This window comes from Natrix helvetica, assembly GCF_964273705.1.
Source record: "Natrix helvetica genome assembly, chromosome: 3".
NCBI lineage: Eukaryota > Metazoa > Chordata > Lepidosauria > Squamata > Natricidae > Natrix > Natrix helvetica.
The window spans coordinates 124,951,534-124,966,595 of NC_138549.1; the positions used below are offsets into that span (position 1 = coordinate 124,951,534).

Consider the following 15,062-nt stretch of genomic DNA (forward strand, 5'->3'; position numbering starts at 1 on the left):
GATGGTGATACAGAAGATTGTCAGCTTTTATCATCACTGCAACTGCATTAATCCTCAAATGGGCAACTACAGTGTGGACTGTTGTCTGCTTCAATGCCATTGTTTCTAATTGGTCAGTTGGAGAGAGCCTTGAAGCTTCTTAATGCTTCAGGGTCAGCTGCAATGAGAATAAATGCAAGTCACTTTCAGATGGTTTCTGTAGATTTACTGAGTGAAAGGATTGGTGAGATAGAGTCCCTGAGCTTAACTAGCTTTTTGGAATTGCTCCAGCATTACTTTACATGAATTAGAACCTATGAATATACTAATATTTATACTGCGGATGGCTTGCCCATATCTACAATAGCAAGTTCATGAAAGCTTTAATCCAATCTTGGCACTACTGGTGACTACCTTGTATCTTCCTTCTCTTTCTCTAAAGAAAGGATAGTTTGTCCTAGTTGATGCCAGATTGAAATGATCCATCTATATAGGCAAAGACAAGCACTTCTTGCAAATATGCAGATAAAAAGAAAATCACATTCCACCCACAATCATTTCATTCTAATTGTCTTCTTTGTTACTCTTCTGATGACACCAAGTTGAGGCTGTGGATCAATATGTTCTGTGCAAACTCTCATATGCTTATTTAGATGTTTATTTTGCTATTGTTTCTTTTTTGGCTTTGTATCTAAACAGGCAACATTGTAAGGTGACAGATTTTGGAAGGGGCAAAAAAAAAGCTTGTGAAGTTCAAACAAAGCGAGTACAAAATTTGTTAGTTCATCAAAAACAAATGCACAGCTTTCCTGGAAGCACATTGAGAATTTTCTTTAATAAGATGAACTTTGCAGGGGCATACATGGGTGTGCCTCCTAAGATGGCTACCTAAACATTCATAGGTCTACATATATAGCTGAGACCCCTGTGCTTAAAGCCGTCCTATATTTTTTTTAGTACTAATTCTCTCTTTTCCATTCCTCTGTACCATTTATGCACAGATGGTGAAAAACACATATGCAGCTGATTTTTATTTGAATTGATGGTCTATGTTTCTCAGGCGGATGAGACATTGTAGGCAGTGTTCCTTGCCAGCTTATCCTTAAGGGGAACATGGTCCAAGCTCTATCAAATCACAGCAGGACAGCAGTTACCGCTGGAGGAGAGCTGCTGGGTTCCTCTGCAGGGAGGCAGTAGCAGCAATTGTTTCAAAAGAACCTTGACAAAGCAAATAGGCCACTGTGATCAGGAGCTGGGTCCAGCAGCATAAACAAAAATGTATGACATCATCACTTGAGAGGCCAATCTGGCCTGGATTGCTTTGCTTTCCTCTTGCAACACTACTCGGGAGATGTCACTGTCATAAAGCATGTTTCACAACCTTTTTTATAAAGATTGTAACCTAGAGAGAACAGGATAGCTGTTTTAATTGTATCAACCATTCTGGAAAACTCAGTAGGCAATTGCAACTGGTGTAAATTTGGTGGATTGATAGATTGATGGGTACTCAAACAGATGTTTAAGTAAGTGTAGGTTGACATATTGATTACATTCCATCCTGAACAGAGATGATAATGGAATAGGTCAGTGATGGTGAACCTTTTAGACACCGAGTGCCCAAACTGCGCATGCGCGCATGCCCAAGCTGAAAGGTGCACATGCACGTGCATGTGTGGATATGTGCATGTGCGGATATCCATGGACATACATGTGCACGGACATGCACACAGACATGCGCAGCAGAGACCCAAACACCAGCTGGCCGGCAGGAGGCGGGGTATCCCAACACCAGCAGCATGGCAAGAGGTAAGATCTTTTTCTTTCGTGAGCTTCTGTTTCGTTGTTTGCAGGGAAACAGAAGCTCACAAAAGAAACACCACAGAGATCTGACCTGGGGCAACGGCACGCGTGCCAGCAAACAGTGCCATAGGTTCGCATCACGGGGATAGGTAATCTGGTGATGTCCAAACATTTTGCCTAATACTGTACAATTAAGTGTGAAGCTTATTGAAGATAATATTTATAGGTCAGGGTTGAACTGTGGGGTCCTTAGTGCTCTCTGAACTTGGTGATTTTCTGGCAGATGTTTCATTACCAAACTTGATAACATCTTCCGTACTAGCAGGGAATGAGGTTTGCTCTTTTTTTTCTTTTTTAATTTTTCTTATAGCTTGCCCTGTCAGTGTTAGTGAATGCAGTGGTTCCTTGATTAGGCTGTTGTTTACTGTTACCTTGTTTGTCTGCATTGGTTGTTTCTTGATTGGGATACTATTTACTTCTTGATTGTTGGTTTAGTGTTAATTGGTGTTAATCTCTGCTTCTTTTGATGTTGATTGTTGGTGGGGACATGTTTTGTACTTTTTGTTGCCCTTTCCGCTTTTTGTCTTTTCTGAGTGGTATGCAGATGTTGTTTATCTCTATATGCCTATTGATGCTGATCAGGGCCGGATTTTCCTATAGGCTAACTAGGCTTCAGCCTAGGGCCTCAAGATCAAGAGGGCCCTTTTATTTTTATTTATTATCCGTGCCACATTTTTAAATAAAGGTTAGTACCAATTACAACATGTTTCATTTAATATATTGATATATATCACAGTAATGATGTATTTTATTATCTCTCACGTAATTTACAAACTTAAAAATGGGAGGTGAAAGGGCCCCATAAGTGGAATAGCCTAGGGCCTCTTTTCATCTAAATCCAGCCCTGATGCTGATTCATCTGAGTGCCAGGATTCCAGGAATTCTCTGGTGTTTTTGAACTTGGCTTGACATAGGATGTTCACAATTTCTCAGTTGAAACTATGGTTGAATCTATCCATATGAAATTAAGGCATTTTCATCAAGAGAAAGCTTAAGAAAGCACCATGTTTAAAGCTTTCCTGGCTTCTTGTGTGTAAGAGAACTCCCCATTGACCAGAGGTTGTATTCAGCAAGATTCTGACCAGTTCTGGAGAATTGGCAGCAGAAATTTTGAGTAGTTCAGAGAACCGGTAAATACCACCTCTGACTGTCCCCATCCCCATCTATTCTCTACCTCCTGAGTCCCAGCTGATCTGGAGGAAATGGGGATTTTGCGTTAACCTTCCCCTGGAGTGGGGAGGGAACTCAGGTTTTGGCCAAAGGTTTCTTGAAATGTGGTTTTGAGCAGGGGTGGGTTCTGGCTGCTGCTACTGTCGGTTCACCGCTGCATGCACAGTACTTAAAAATGCTTATGTGCAGATGCCAAAAACAAGATGGCGGCGCCTTTAGCGCTGCTGATAGAACCAGTTCGGGGGTGTGGTAGGCCGAGTTACTTCCTACTCGTCCGAACTGGGCTGAACCAGTAGGAACCCACCTCTGGTTTTGAGGAAGGACAGCTATGTTACAATTATTTTGAGAGCCAATTCCAAGTATTTCAGGCAATAAGGGAACAGTGATTCAGTCCTAGCTTTCTGTGCAAGGAAAATGTGTGGCATTTTCCCTGGCATTAAGCCAAGGGATTTCTGGTAAAGTGAAATATGCTGGGCAGTGGATTACCCAAATTTAAATTCTCATGGGGGTGAGTGAGGAAAAAAAGAAAATTTGTGTTGAAGCATACAGTACTTTCACTTGTGGGTATAGTATTGTTAGTATTCATGAATGAGAATTCTTTCTGCTTCCTATTACACAGTGGCATCACTACTTTTCTAGCAGCCATTTCTACAAGATAAGAAGAGCATAGTAACATTTAAGATAATTTATTACTATTTAAATATTTTCGTTCACACTGTTGATGTCATTATTTTGTTGTGTATTTTGCAATGTGTTTTTGATCAAAAACAGAAAAAAGATATGTAAGATGTTAATGTATTGAACAAGATCAGTGATTGTTCTATGACCATGCTAGCTGGTGACGATAAGGTCGAGGACAGCTCTTTGGGAAGGTCGTATTGTTCCCTTCTATCCTGCAGTAATGTCGGGGTTTTTTTGCAGCATAGCTTTTCTTACTTTCTCCTGTCCTGCTGATGATAAAGGCACGTATTCCATGACTTTCTAAAATGCCACCTCTTCTCTGCAAGCAGTTGACACTTTCAGCAAATGTTTATTGATTAGAAAAAAGCTTCAGCACATCTTTGCCAGAACTAGCTTCCCTTGTCCGCCTGCCAGGTAAGATTAGTTCCATTTGCTACTGTCCAGCAAAAGTACTTTTTTAATGCATGCTTTATCACAGCAAAACAAAAAAAAATAAGTGGTTTTTTTTGCATCATGAACAAAAGCTGCAGTGTCTGTAACCCTTGCTACAGCATTTTTATAGGTGTTACAAAAGGAAAAAAAGCTATCTGTGGTTGCCAAATGTGTATTAATTTATACCAGCAATTAAAGTACTGAGTTACACTTTGAATATACATGCATATCTTTCTCACACATTTTGTGGATCAAAACTGATAATTAGTTGAATATTAAAATTCAACAAGAATGACAACACTAATTCCACAGTGACTGACAATAAAGGGTGTGTGTGTGTGTGTGTGTGTGTGAGAGAGAGAGAGAGAGAGAGAGAGAGAGAGAGAGAGAGAGAGAGAGAGAGAGATGGCTGGGGGGAGAGAGAATGTATCCAATAATATTGTCTCCCTTGTTGAAAAAAGAGAAAGAAATAAGAGCTAGGAATATGAATTCAGTTTTATAATTTTAAAAATATAATAGGTGTTAGATTTTTAAAAATATACTATTTCCTGATTTTTAAAATAATTCCAGAATTAGTTTGACCTTGAACAGCAGGTGCCAAGCAAGTATTCAAACAATTTTAGCATTGTAGGCAAAACTCGTTCATTTGCAGCTACCAGTATATGATAAAAACCATATGATTTGGAATCTGAGCCAGGATAAAGGCAGGGTTCAGTGACCACCATCACTTATGGCATAAACCAGTGTTTCAACTCCCAGAATTCTCCAGCCAGCTATTGACTGGGAAATTCTGGAACTTGAAATCAACACATCTTCAACTCACCAAAGTTGAGGAAAACTGGCATAAATGACACTTCTCCAACATGGAATGCTTAGGTGTTTAAAGATTCCAACATATTTGAATAGCATCAGGTATGATAAAGCTGTTATAAACAATATTTTTTCTGCACTAGCAACCTATATTTCTTTGTCAAGTTTTATAATCAATATTGGTCAGAAAGCTGAAATCATAATTTTTCATTTTAAGCCTTTCATTAGAACATCTCATTTTCTGTTTGACTCCATTAATAAAAGAGACTTTAAGAAACAAGTATATGAAAACTAGAGGGACGCGGTGACTCAGTAGGTAAGACACTGAACTTGTCGATCAGAAAGGTCAACAGTTTGGCGGTTCGAATCCCTAGTGCTGCGTAACGGAGTGAGCTCCCGTTACTTATCCCAGCTTCTGCCAATCTAGCAGTTCGAAAGCATGTAAAAATGCAAGTTAAAAATATAGGAACCACGTTTGGTGGGAAGGTAACAGCATTCTATGTATTTAGTCATGCCAACCATATGAACTTCGGACAGTGCTGGCTCTTCAGCTTTGAAACCACGGAGATGAGCACCGCGCCCTAGAGTTGGGAACTACTAGCACGTATGTGCGAGGGGAACCTTTACCTTATATAAAAATTGAAATTAAAATATAAAACAAATGTTCAAATTTAATGACAAATAACAAACTATGATTTGCTAGAAACAGGAACTAATTGCATGGTTATTGGGAGGGAAGAAATGGGCAGAAAAGAAGCCAGACTTTGTTTCAGTAGTATCCCAACCACAAACTGGATAAGTTGATTCAAAACATTCAGCCTGGGAAGCACCTTCAAAAAGAACATTCTATAAACCAGGATAATAGCTGATACAATAGCAACAGCATAGCTTTTAGGAAAACATGATTAGACATGACAATAGTTAAGATTTTATCGTACCCTAGGGTCTGACACACACCCCTTCAGAAGAACTGATGAGATTTTCCATTAACTAGATACACTCCTGCAAAGTAAAAACATTGATGGGGCTAGGGAATGCTAAGTAGTTTATTTTATTTTTCTTTAGTGTGGATTAGATTTAGAGTTTTTAATTTGTTTTTGTTACTGCAAGACCTGGGGTAGCTCAAAGCAGAGAATGGGTTTCATTTTTTATCTTCAATGTTTCTGAATTGCCAGAAATAAAGTCCTTTTTTTTTTCAAACTTCTGGATAGACATCAGAGAGTAAAAACAATGATAATGCAGAAATGCTGATAAACTGGGCCCTGGAATGCAAGAATCAGTCACCCAGGTCATAGTTGTCCTAAAGGTTATACCTTTTAGACATGTATAAATTAAGATGAAGTATCTGTGTTCCTTTAGATTTGGATAGACTATAACATCTTTGACAATTACAGTTGTTTCATACTAATGAAAAATAGAACTTAACAGGGTCGGGGGATAACAGAGGTCCATCTCCTAATAAAATATACCCAGGTTTATATTTTTCTGTGTTTAGAATGTCCAGAATTAGTATATTTGCTGCAACCACGTTTTGAACAGTGAATATTTGCTCTGAGAGCTACTAATGGAATAGATAAGGAAAGTACATATGCCCAAGACACATAATTCTTGGTTTCATAATTGGAGGGGGGGGCAAAGAAACTGTATATGCTTTCAGAAGATTTAAACAAAACAGCTTTCATATATTAGGTGAGATTGTAGCTTGACTATATTTCTTTCATAAAATATAATTGATTTAATTGGCAAATGCACTAAACCATAAATCTTGGTTTACAAATGAGGTGAGATGAATCAATACAATAGACTGAACCAAACACAAATTAGCCACATTTTATTTTAGTGTGTTGTATGATGGAAGGAAGTGTGACAATTCAACAACCAAAAAGCGAGAGGGACAGAGGCCCCAACCATCTAAGATACTGAGTTCTTGGAGATTACATGAGCCAATAGCACTTAGATTTATATATCGCTTTACAGTGCTTTACAACCCTCTCTAAGCTGTTTACAGAGTCAGCATATTGCCCTCAATAATTTGGCTCCTCATTTTACCTACCTAAGAAGGATGGAAGGCTGATTCAACCTTGAGCCTGGTGAGCTTTGAACTGCCAAATTGCAGGCAGTTGGCAGTCAGCAGAAATAACCTGCAGTACTGCACTCTAACCACTGCACCACCATGGCTCAATGCTGACAAGATGATTTACAATTCCCAGTAAAGCATCAGTGGTCATTGAATCTGAATTTGTTTTCTCAGCCCATGTCTAAAGGCTCTTATCATTTGGGCATATTTAAAAAATATGCACGCTGCACTGCCACGTAATTTAAATGCAAATCAGGCAGCTAAAAAATAATGAACTAAAATAATATAAGTCAAGAGCAGCTGCTGCAGCTCCCCAGCAAGGGCCACCTCTAATGCCCCTGTTAAAATTTCCTGCTACTCTAATGTCAAACTCTTGGGTCTCCCTGACATTTTCATTTCAGATTATGATGTCTCTGAGTTGCATTCTGTGGGTACTTAAACAATGGCCACTAGAATCAAAAGAATGGTGATATTGAGGACATTGTTACTAATCAGAAAATATACCTGCCAAGCACTGTACCCCCTCCATTACCCCATTGGTGGAAGGGCCCTACATTGTGCTTAATTCTCCCTGGAACTTGGTTAGAACTTGGTATTAATTCTATTTTTTGGCTCAGGCACAGCACTAATTAAAGAACTGAAGGAAGGAACGCGGCAACCTGTGAGAGTGTCTATTTTTAATGTGCCAGAATTAAAATAGAAAACATGATTTCATGATTCATGGCACTCTACATTTCTAATAGGTTCATGGCCAGCCCTATTCTGGATTCAGATTAATTATGTTTGAAAACTGTTTCTCGGTTTTATATATATCCATATTAGGACAAATGAGTGAAGGTGCACTATTGTTTGCTTTTATTCTTATCCTAATGCTCATTTATTCTGTCTCATGCATACTTTTACATATTTGCAGGTGCATTCATCCTGTGATGTGTATAATCTAAGGCACTGGGTTGCACATGGTATCAACTCTTTTTTTTCGACTGCTAAAATAAAACCTCTGATTAAAATCCTAAAAAGTTGATGTTGCGGTTTCCTGCCATTTTGAGAGTAAACACATGAAAATGGTCAAATAAATAAATCAAATATATTTTACAGATGAAAGGAAAAGGCCTAGAAATCACCTCCAAAGCCAAGAGAAACACACAATTTTGACTTACCTAGATGAAGAACATGATCTCATCCAATATACATTATAAACCACTTAAATTGCAAGCCCTAACCACTAAAAGGTGGCTCGGCTGTGCTGTAGGGTTAATAGTTGTGATTACAGCAGATTCTACCCATTCCCTCTCCAGCTGCTATGTACCAAGCTATAGCCCAGTAGTTGTCTTGAAGTCATGTTATGATTTAAATCTTGAATCAAGTCTTGGGGGACCATGGCCACAAAAGGTATTTAAAGAGATCCATCCTGAAGAAAAGGTAGAGAGCCACTGCTATCGCCCATCACCAAGACAGTGGGGAAAGTCTTTGGCGTCTTTAGTTTGATCACATTGTTTCAATAGGAATCTTTACTTCTGTTTTATATCTAACCTTTCCATTGATCTCTTACTCCTCCTTCAGCTCTGGTTTCTCCTGTGTTCTTACTTCCACAGAATTCTTTTGTTCCCTATGGTAGCTCATCATCATCATTATCATCATCATCATCATCATCATCATCATCATCATCATCATTCTAGTGCAGATGTCATTCTACACTCTGTTGTTTCAATGGGAAGAATAATCTGGTGCTGTACATCTAGTAGTTATGCCTTGTTTTCTTAGTTTGGATAATTAGTTTACTCAGTAATTAGGAGCTAGCTTACTTGGTGACATAAACAGACACAAACTCACTGTGGTCTCATTGCTTTTCTGTGTCTGTTTACAGCTCGGATATTGCTGTCATTTCATACCTACCTAGGCAATCAGAGATTGATAGGAACAATTATGGAGGATAGGATTCATATGAAAAGTGACAGTGATTTTTCTCTTTTGAGAATTCCTTATGGAGGCAGGCTATAGCAGGTGTTCCTCATATGGAAGAATGATACTTGAATTAAGTCTCATCTTCCCTGTTAGATGACAATTGTAATAGATGGGTAATAACATTTAAGAACTGGCAATAAATCAGTTCATTCATTCTAGTTGAAGAGTATGAGGAATTCCTCAGGCCCTCTAGATATTTTTGACCATGATCTATTATTATACACAGTGAACATGATCAAAGGCCAAGAACAGTGGGCCTATAATTAAATATCAGGCCATTTACTTTTGCTCTGTTGCCAAAACCATAGCAAGGTAATATTGCAGCTTTAATGCCTGTCATGTTATCTGGATTTTGCTTTTGGTGGTACTAATAAGGAAGTGCATAGATTCAGGAAGACTGGTATATTGGTACTTACGCAAGCAGCTTCTTGACCTCTTTTTCACAGGAATGTCACTATCAACCCTTCACTGGTTAATTAGCCAGTGGGTGTATTTTTCTGCATGGTTAATACATAATTGTGGACACGGATTATACTGTATGTGAGCTGCTACACTTGCCATCATGATTAGGTATAAACTATTTTAGGTATGCATGTTTCTTTACTTCATTTATATTCCTGAGAGCTACATGCTTTCTGCTCTGTATCTACCTATAATGTATATTGCTATGTCTGAGTATGCACATGTGTACTGCCAGGTGTGTTGCTCTCTCAATACATTTATGTATTTGCACATGGTTGTGACAACATATGAGGAATGCAGTCAGGCATTTATTTTCAAGAGTGGCCTGGACTGTAGGTTTCTGAGAACAGCAAATTCCCTGGAGGTGCAATTAGTTCCTCTGCAGTGAGCTTTTGTGACGAAGTCAGAAGCTCTTGTAACCATTTCAGCACAGAATCCAGTATCAGTTGAGCCTGCCAAATAAAAATCATCCCCCTTCTGCCCATGATTAAACTCCTGGAATTCCTGTTCCAAAGCAAGAGGAGCAGTAGTATTTGGGTTAATGAATTAATTTGGGTAATGGGTAAATCTCTTTCTTAAAGCTACCATTCTTGGCTGACTTAAGATATATTCTGTCTAGTCTTCATTTCTAAACTGTTAGGTCGGTATAAATGAATTCTTGTCACCTCCCAGCTAAATTGCATAATAACCTTAAGGGTCTTCTAAGACTGCAGATAGCAATCAGTGTCATAGGCATATTGCCAAGGCTCTAGGATTTGAATGTGTCAGTGTCACTTTCCAAGGGCTGCAGTTAAGCAATTCGTCCCATCTTCGTTCACTTCCAAGGATTTGTGCTTGTGTCATTTTGCATTCTGACAAATGGCTGATTTTGGGACCAAGAACATTTTGTAGCATGGATCATATAACAATATAAAACTGAATCAGATTTCACATGATGTTGAAACAATGTCTTCACCAGTGAGGAAATGAAAAGGCGTGATGTATGGAATCGATTCATACATGCAAAATCCACGTTGCCACCAATAGATAACATGGCATTTCTTAGCATGAAATATTTTCCCAGCAGAGGGTTTTTATATTGATAACAGTGTACTGATCTGGCATCTGTGGCATTTATTATATCCAGTCCATTCCTATTGCAAATGGAGATTCTCTTTATATTTCCTCACATAATATTGTGGTTATGGTGGAAGTCATCTGATTTGATATTTGTATACAAAATAGAAACTAAGATTCAGTAGAGGCAAGAAATCCTGTGTTTTAATACAGTAGTAGTTGTTCAGAGGAAGAACAAATACACTTTCCCACAGTTTTCTTCTGCCTAATAGAAGGATCTGTGCTTTCTCTTAATCAGCCTTTTCTTTCGTTGCCTTATCCTATGCATGGATGGGAGCATAGTCTTCCCAAAAGATCAAGTTGCAGTTACTAGAAAAATGTCAAATTTAGGGCACTTGTAATCAAACATATTGATATGAATTATTTATTTATTTATTATTCATGCTTCTAGACCGCCCCCTCTCCCAAAAGGGACTCGGGGCGGTGTACAGTCCATGCAAAATATATCAAAATACAATAAAAATTGAATATGTACAGTTGGAATGGAGGAGGTTAAAAATGGAATTAAAAGAACTGTACAAAGCAGTATATATAAATATAGGATTTTGAACCCCTAAAACACACACAATAAATTAAAAACAATACCCCTAAAATAACCAGTTAATAGTACATTTGCCAGGAGGGATTATGCAGGGGTCCAAGCTGGGGGAGGCTGGCCTAGAGCCAGGTTAAATCCACCTTTCTTTCAGGATGACAGGAAATGTATATGTTGATCTAAATAAATATTGATCATGCACAATGTTTGCCCAGCTCACCATCATCTGGGAAAGCTGTTTATACAGTAACAGGGCTGGATTCTAGATGAATGATTAGCATAATTTTCTATATCTGAAACACCCATATATAAACCAGAATGGGTTTTAAAGGATTAACGGCATGATGAAAAGAAATGTGTATTGTTTATGTAGAGATGGGAGGACAAAGAGGGTTAAATTTATCATTGTCTCTTTATTATTATTGAGAGCATTTTTTAAATCCCAAATTGATTTGCTGCCTGAATTTAATTTGCTGCAGAGAGAGATTGGACAAGCATTCTGGGGCTGCAGAGAAAAAGGCAGATAATTCAGGCACAACAGAAAAGAGGGCAGGATTTGGTTATCTAAGAGAGAGATGGTAATGTTGCTTTTCCCTATCTGGTTCTCTTCATTTTTCTCCTTTTCCATCTATCATCAACACTACAACCATAAATCTCTCACGTTTTGTCATTCAGTTGCACCCTTATTCTCCGCTAAAACATCTGTTAAATATGCTGGATAGGGATGGTGTTAAGGGATGGCTGGCTTCTGGTATGATTATTATCCAAGTGAGGATGATTTGGAAGTGGCAGTATTACATGACAGCTACTTCAAAAAAGCTTGTTTTTACAGAATCTCTGATCTCACCTGAATAACAAGGGTTTAACTGAACATATGTTGGCCTTAACTCATGTAAATTCAAGGTTAAAAGCAAACAACGTAAAAAAAATAAACTTGGTCAGTTTCTTTGCTTCTCTGCTATGCGTGATTTTTATCTTGGAGAAGGTGATGCTGATGCTTCCTGGAAGAAAAGAAATTATCTCTTTTTCCTCCATGCATGGTGTGGTTCAATAATCTACTAGGTTAGCCTACTGAAATATATTCTGCTGCACACCGTCATTGGCTGAGGTTGTATATGGCCTGTTATGGCATATTATGTAATGCAGATCATATTTATGGCTTAGAATGAGGATGGGCCATTTGCATCTCCAGAATCAAATATGCCTCTGGAAATTAATCAAGAAGAGAAGCAACCAGGAATCGAGGAGAAATCTCCTAACAGTGAGGACAATTAACCAATGGAACAGCTTGCCTTTGGACGTTGTGGGTGCTGTTTCGGACCGGTTTGAATGAACTGGTAGCTCCGATGATCAGGTGGAAGCAAACCAGTTCGCTCCAGTGATCAGGTGGGCCTGCCCTGCATTTTACTGTTCTCAGCTGATTTGTGCAGCAGAACAGATTGCCATGTCTCAGCTGTCTTACTCCCCCAGCAGTAACGTGGAAGGTAAGTTTTCTTAAAACTGTGCACATGATCACCGAACCGGTTGTTAAACCGGTAGGATCCCACCACTGGCTTCCTCACTGGAGGTTTTTAAGAAGAGACTGGACAGTCTCTTGTCTGAAATAGTATAGGATCTTCTTGGGGTAGGGGGCTGGACTAGAAGACCTCCAAGGTCTCTTCCAACTCTAATCTCCATTGTCAGTGAAGACAGCAGTCATGAATGGGTTAACTCTGTTATCATCCAATGGGACTGAGTCTGAAAATTTCCATATCCCACCTTCTTCACTGGCCTCACCAGCTTTTAAGACTCAGTTTTCAGAGGGATAACGTGCTAGCTTAATCTCTCTAATATTAAAAATACCAAAAAATTTATCTTTCACTGGCCTGCTCCCCTGGCTTCTTTTAATTTAGATCGGGCAAGCTCAGGGAAGCCCTAGGAGCCAGAGGAGCCTTGCAGAGTTGAGGGTGAGCGGCATCATGGGGGCGTGTCCCTGTGACTCAGGCTTAGCTCGGCGTGGCTTTTAGAACTGCCGGTGGAGCTTTCTTCTGGCCGCCGCCATTTTAAGTGCTCTACAGTTGCGGCCACCATTTTGTTTTGGCGTGAAAAGCACCCGTACATGGGGGATGGTGGCAGATTCCCCTTCGGTGTCAGAGGCCTGGTGAACTTTGCCGTCTGTGTCCTTCAGGCCTGCAGATGAGTGCGGCCCTGGGAAGCCCCCCTACATCTCTGCAGTCAAGTTTCCTGAGGCTACTGTGCAGCTCAAGCTGGTTAGTTCCACATTGGAGCTGCAGCCACCTGCCACTACCGCTGGACCCCAGGTGAGTCAGCGACTGTTGCCTGAGGCTGGAGAACTCCAGCACCAGGCCTCTGCAAGACCAGGTAAGTATGGCTGCATCATGAGGGTCTTCGGGGGAGGTGATTTCCACTCCCCCCCTCTGGAGGAGCTGTTGCTGGGCCTTCGGGGGGCCCACCCACTAGGAATAGGGCTGGCCCCCTCCTACAACTGGGCATTCCAAGAAGGCCTCTAAGGCAACAAAACTGGCAGTGGAGAGGAGACAGTGGGCCCTGGATCATGAATTTACCAGGGCATAGAAGGATGCTGAACAATGTGCCTCCCAACTTACTGTGTAGGCCCTAATTAATTCGCAGCCCCCTGAAAAGGTTTCTGTCACCCCTGATCCTCTTCTGCCCCCAGATCTGTCTTCAGACAGTGGGGAGGAGTTTTCCCTTTCAGAACAAGAGGAATGTGAGGTCACCCCTGACTCCCCCAGGGGCAGCCCTTGCCAGACTATGATGGCCGTCCCCTCCATTGGGATCCAGCCAGGGTCTCAGCCCGACATGGCTGCCATTATTTTGGAGGCTATTCGCCAAGGTATAGCGGCTGGGCTGATGCAGCGGGATTCTCTCAGGCCTCTGGCCACAGCAAGTCATTGGGGGGTAAGAAGAAAAAGAAGAAAAGTTCTTCTGCAAGGCCTCGATCTGAACCAGGGTGTCTCCCCAGATCCCCTAATCAGTCATCTTCTTCGGGGGAGGATGAGTACAGTCAAAGGGGTTTGGAGATGTCTGCTGATGAAGGCCTCGAGCCTGACCAGCCTGCCTTTGTGAGGCTGTTTAAGCTGGCTCTCTTTAAGTCGCTCCTGTTTAAGGCATGCAGGGTAACTGCCTTAGATGAGTCTCTGATGCCTCCAGCCCCAGAGGACAATACTGTTCCATTATTCCTGGAACTAGTGGTCCCCAAAGAGGTGGTGCTGGACCCTAAGCTATTCCTAGATGTAGTTTAGCATCAGTGGGCCTCCCCTGGGTCATGCCCATTTCCCAACTCTAATGATAAAAGGTTTTACGACGTTGGGCCCAAGTTGAATAAGGTGCTGGAGGTCCCCACGGTTGATGCACCAATTGTGGCCATTTCGGCTCCATCTGCAGTCACAAGTAGTCTGGCGGAGTCCCTCCATCCTGAGGAGAAGCGGGTGGAACAGGCACTGGTTAAGGGTCACCAATCAGCTGCATGGGCCATCAAGGCCTCTGTTGCTTCTTCTTTCTTTGGTAGAGCAGCTCTCAAATGGCTTAAGAGGTTGCAGCATAGGATCCCTACAAACGATTCTAGGACACAGCAGGACTTTAATAAGATAAAGGCTGCTATGGAGTTTGTGGCAGACACCTCACTTAACGCCTCTCGATTCGCGTCCAAGTCCATGGCCGCCTCCATTGCCACAAGGCGTCTCCTTTGGTTGAGGCAGTGGCAGGCTGATGCTAAACGTAAGTGGAGCCTTGCATTAGCCCCTGTTCAGGTCAGCAGCTCTTTGGTCCTCCCTTAGAGCTGCTGTTAGTGAAATCCAAAGACAAAAAGAAAGTCTTACCTTCCCAATTTAAGAAATCTGACAAGAAACCTCCTACCTCTTACAGGAGGTCACCCTTTAATGGTGATGGAGGAAGCTTTTCCTCCCCTCACTCCCAACATCAGTTCAGCCCACCTCAGAACTAGCAACCCCAACA

General features: G+C 40.8%; 1 protein-coding gene across 2 annotated transcripts in view; it reads left to right on the plus strand.

The window, feature by feature from the left end:
- PACSIN1 (protein kinase C and casein kinase substrate in neurons 1) overlaps positions 1 to 15,062 on the plus strand; it is a 67,518-nt gene that overhangs the window by 24,497 nt on the left and 27,959 nt on the right. The window lies entirely within an intron of this gene.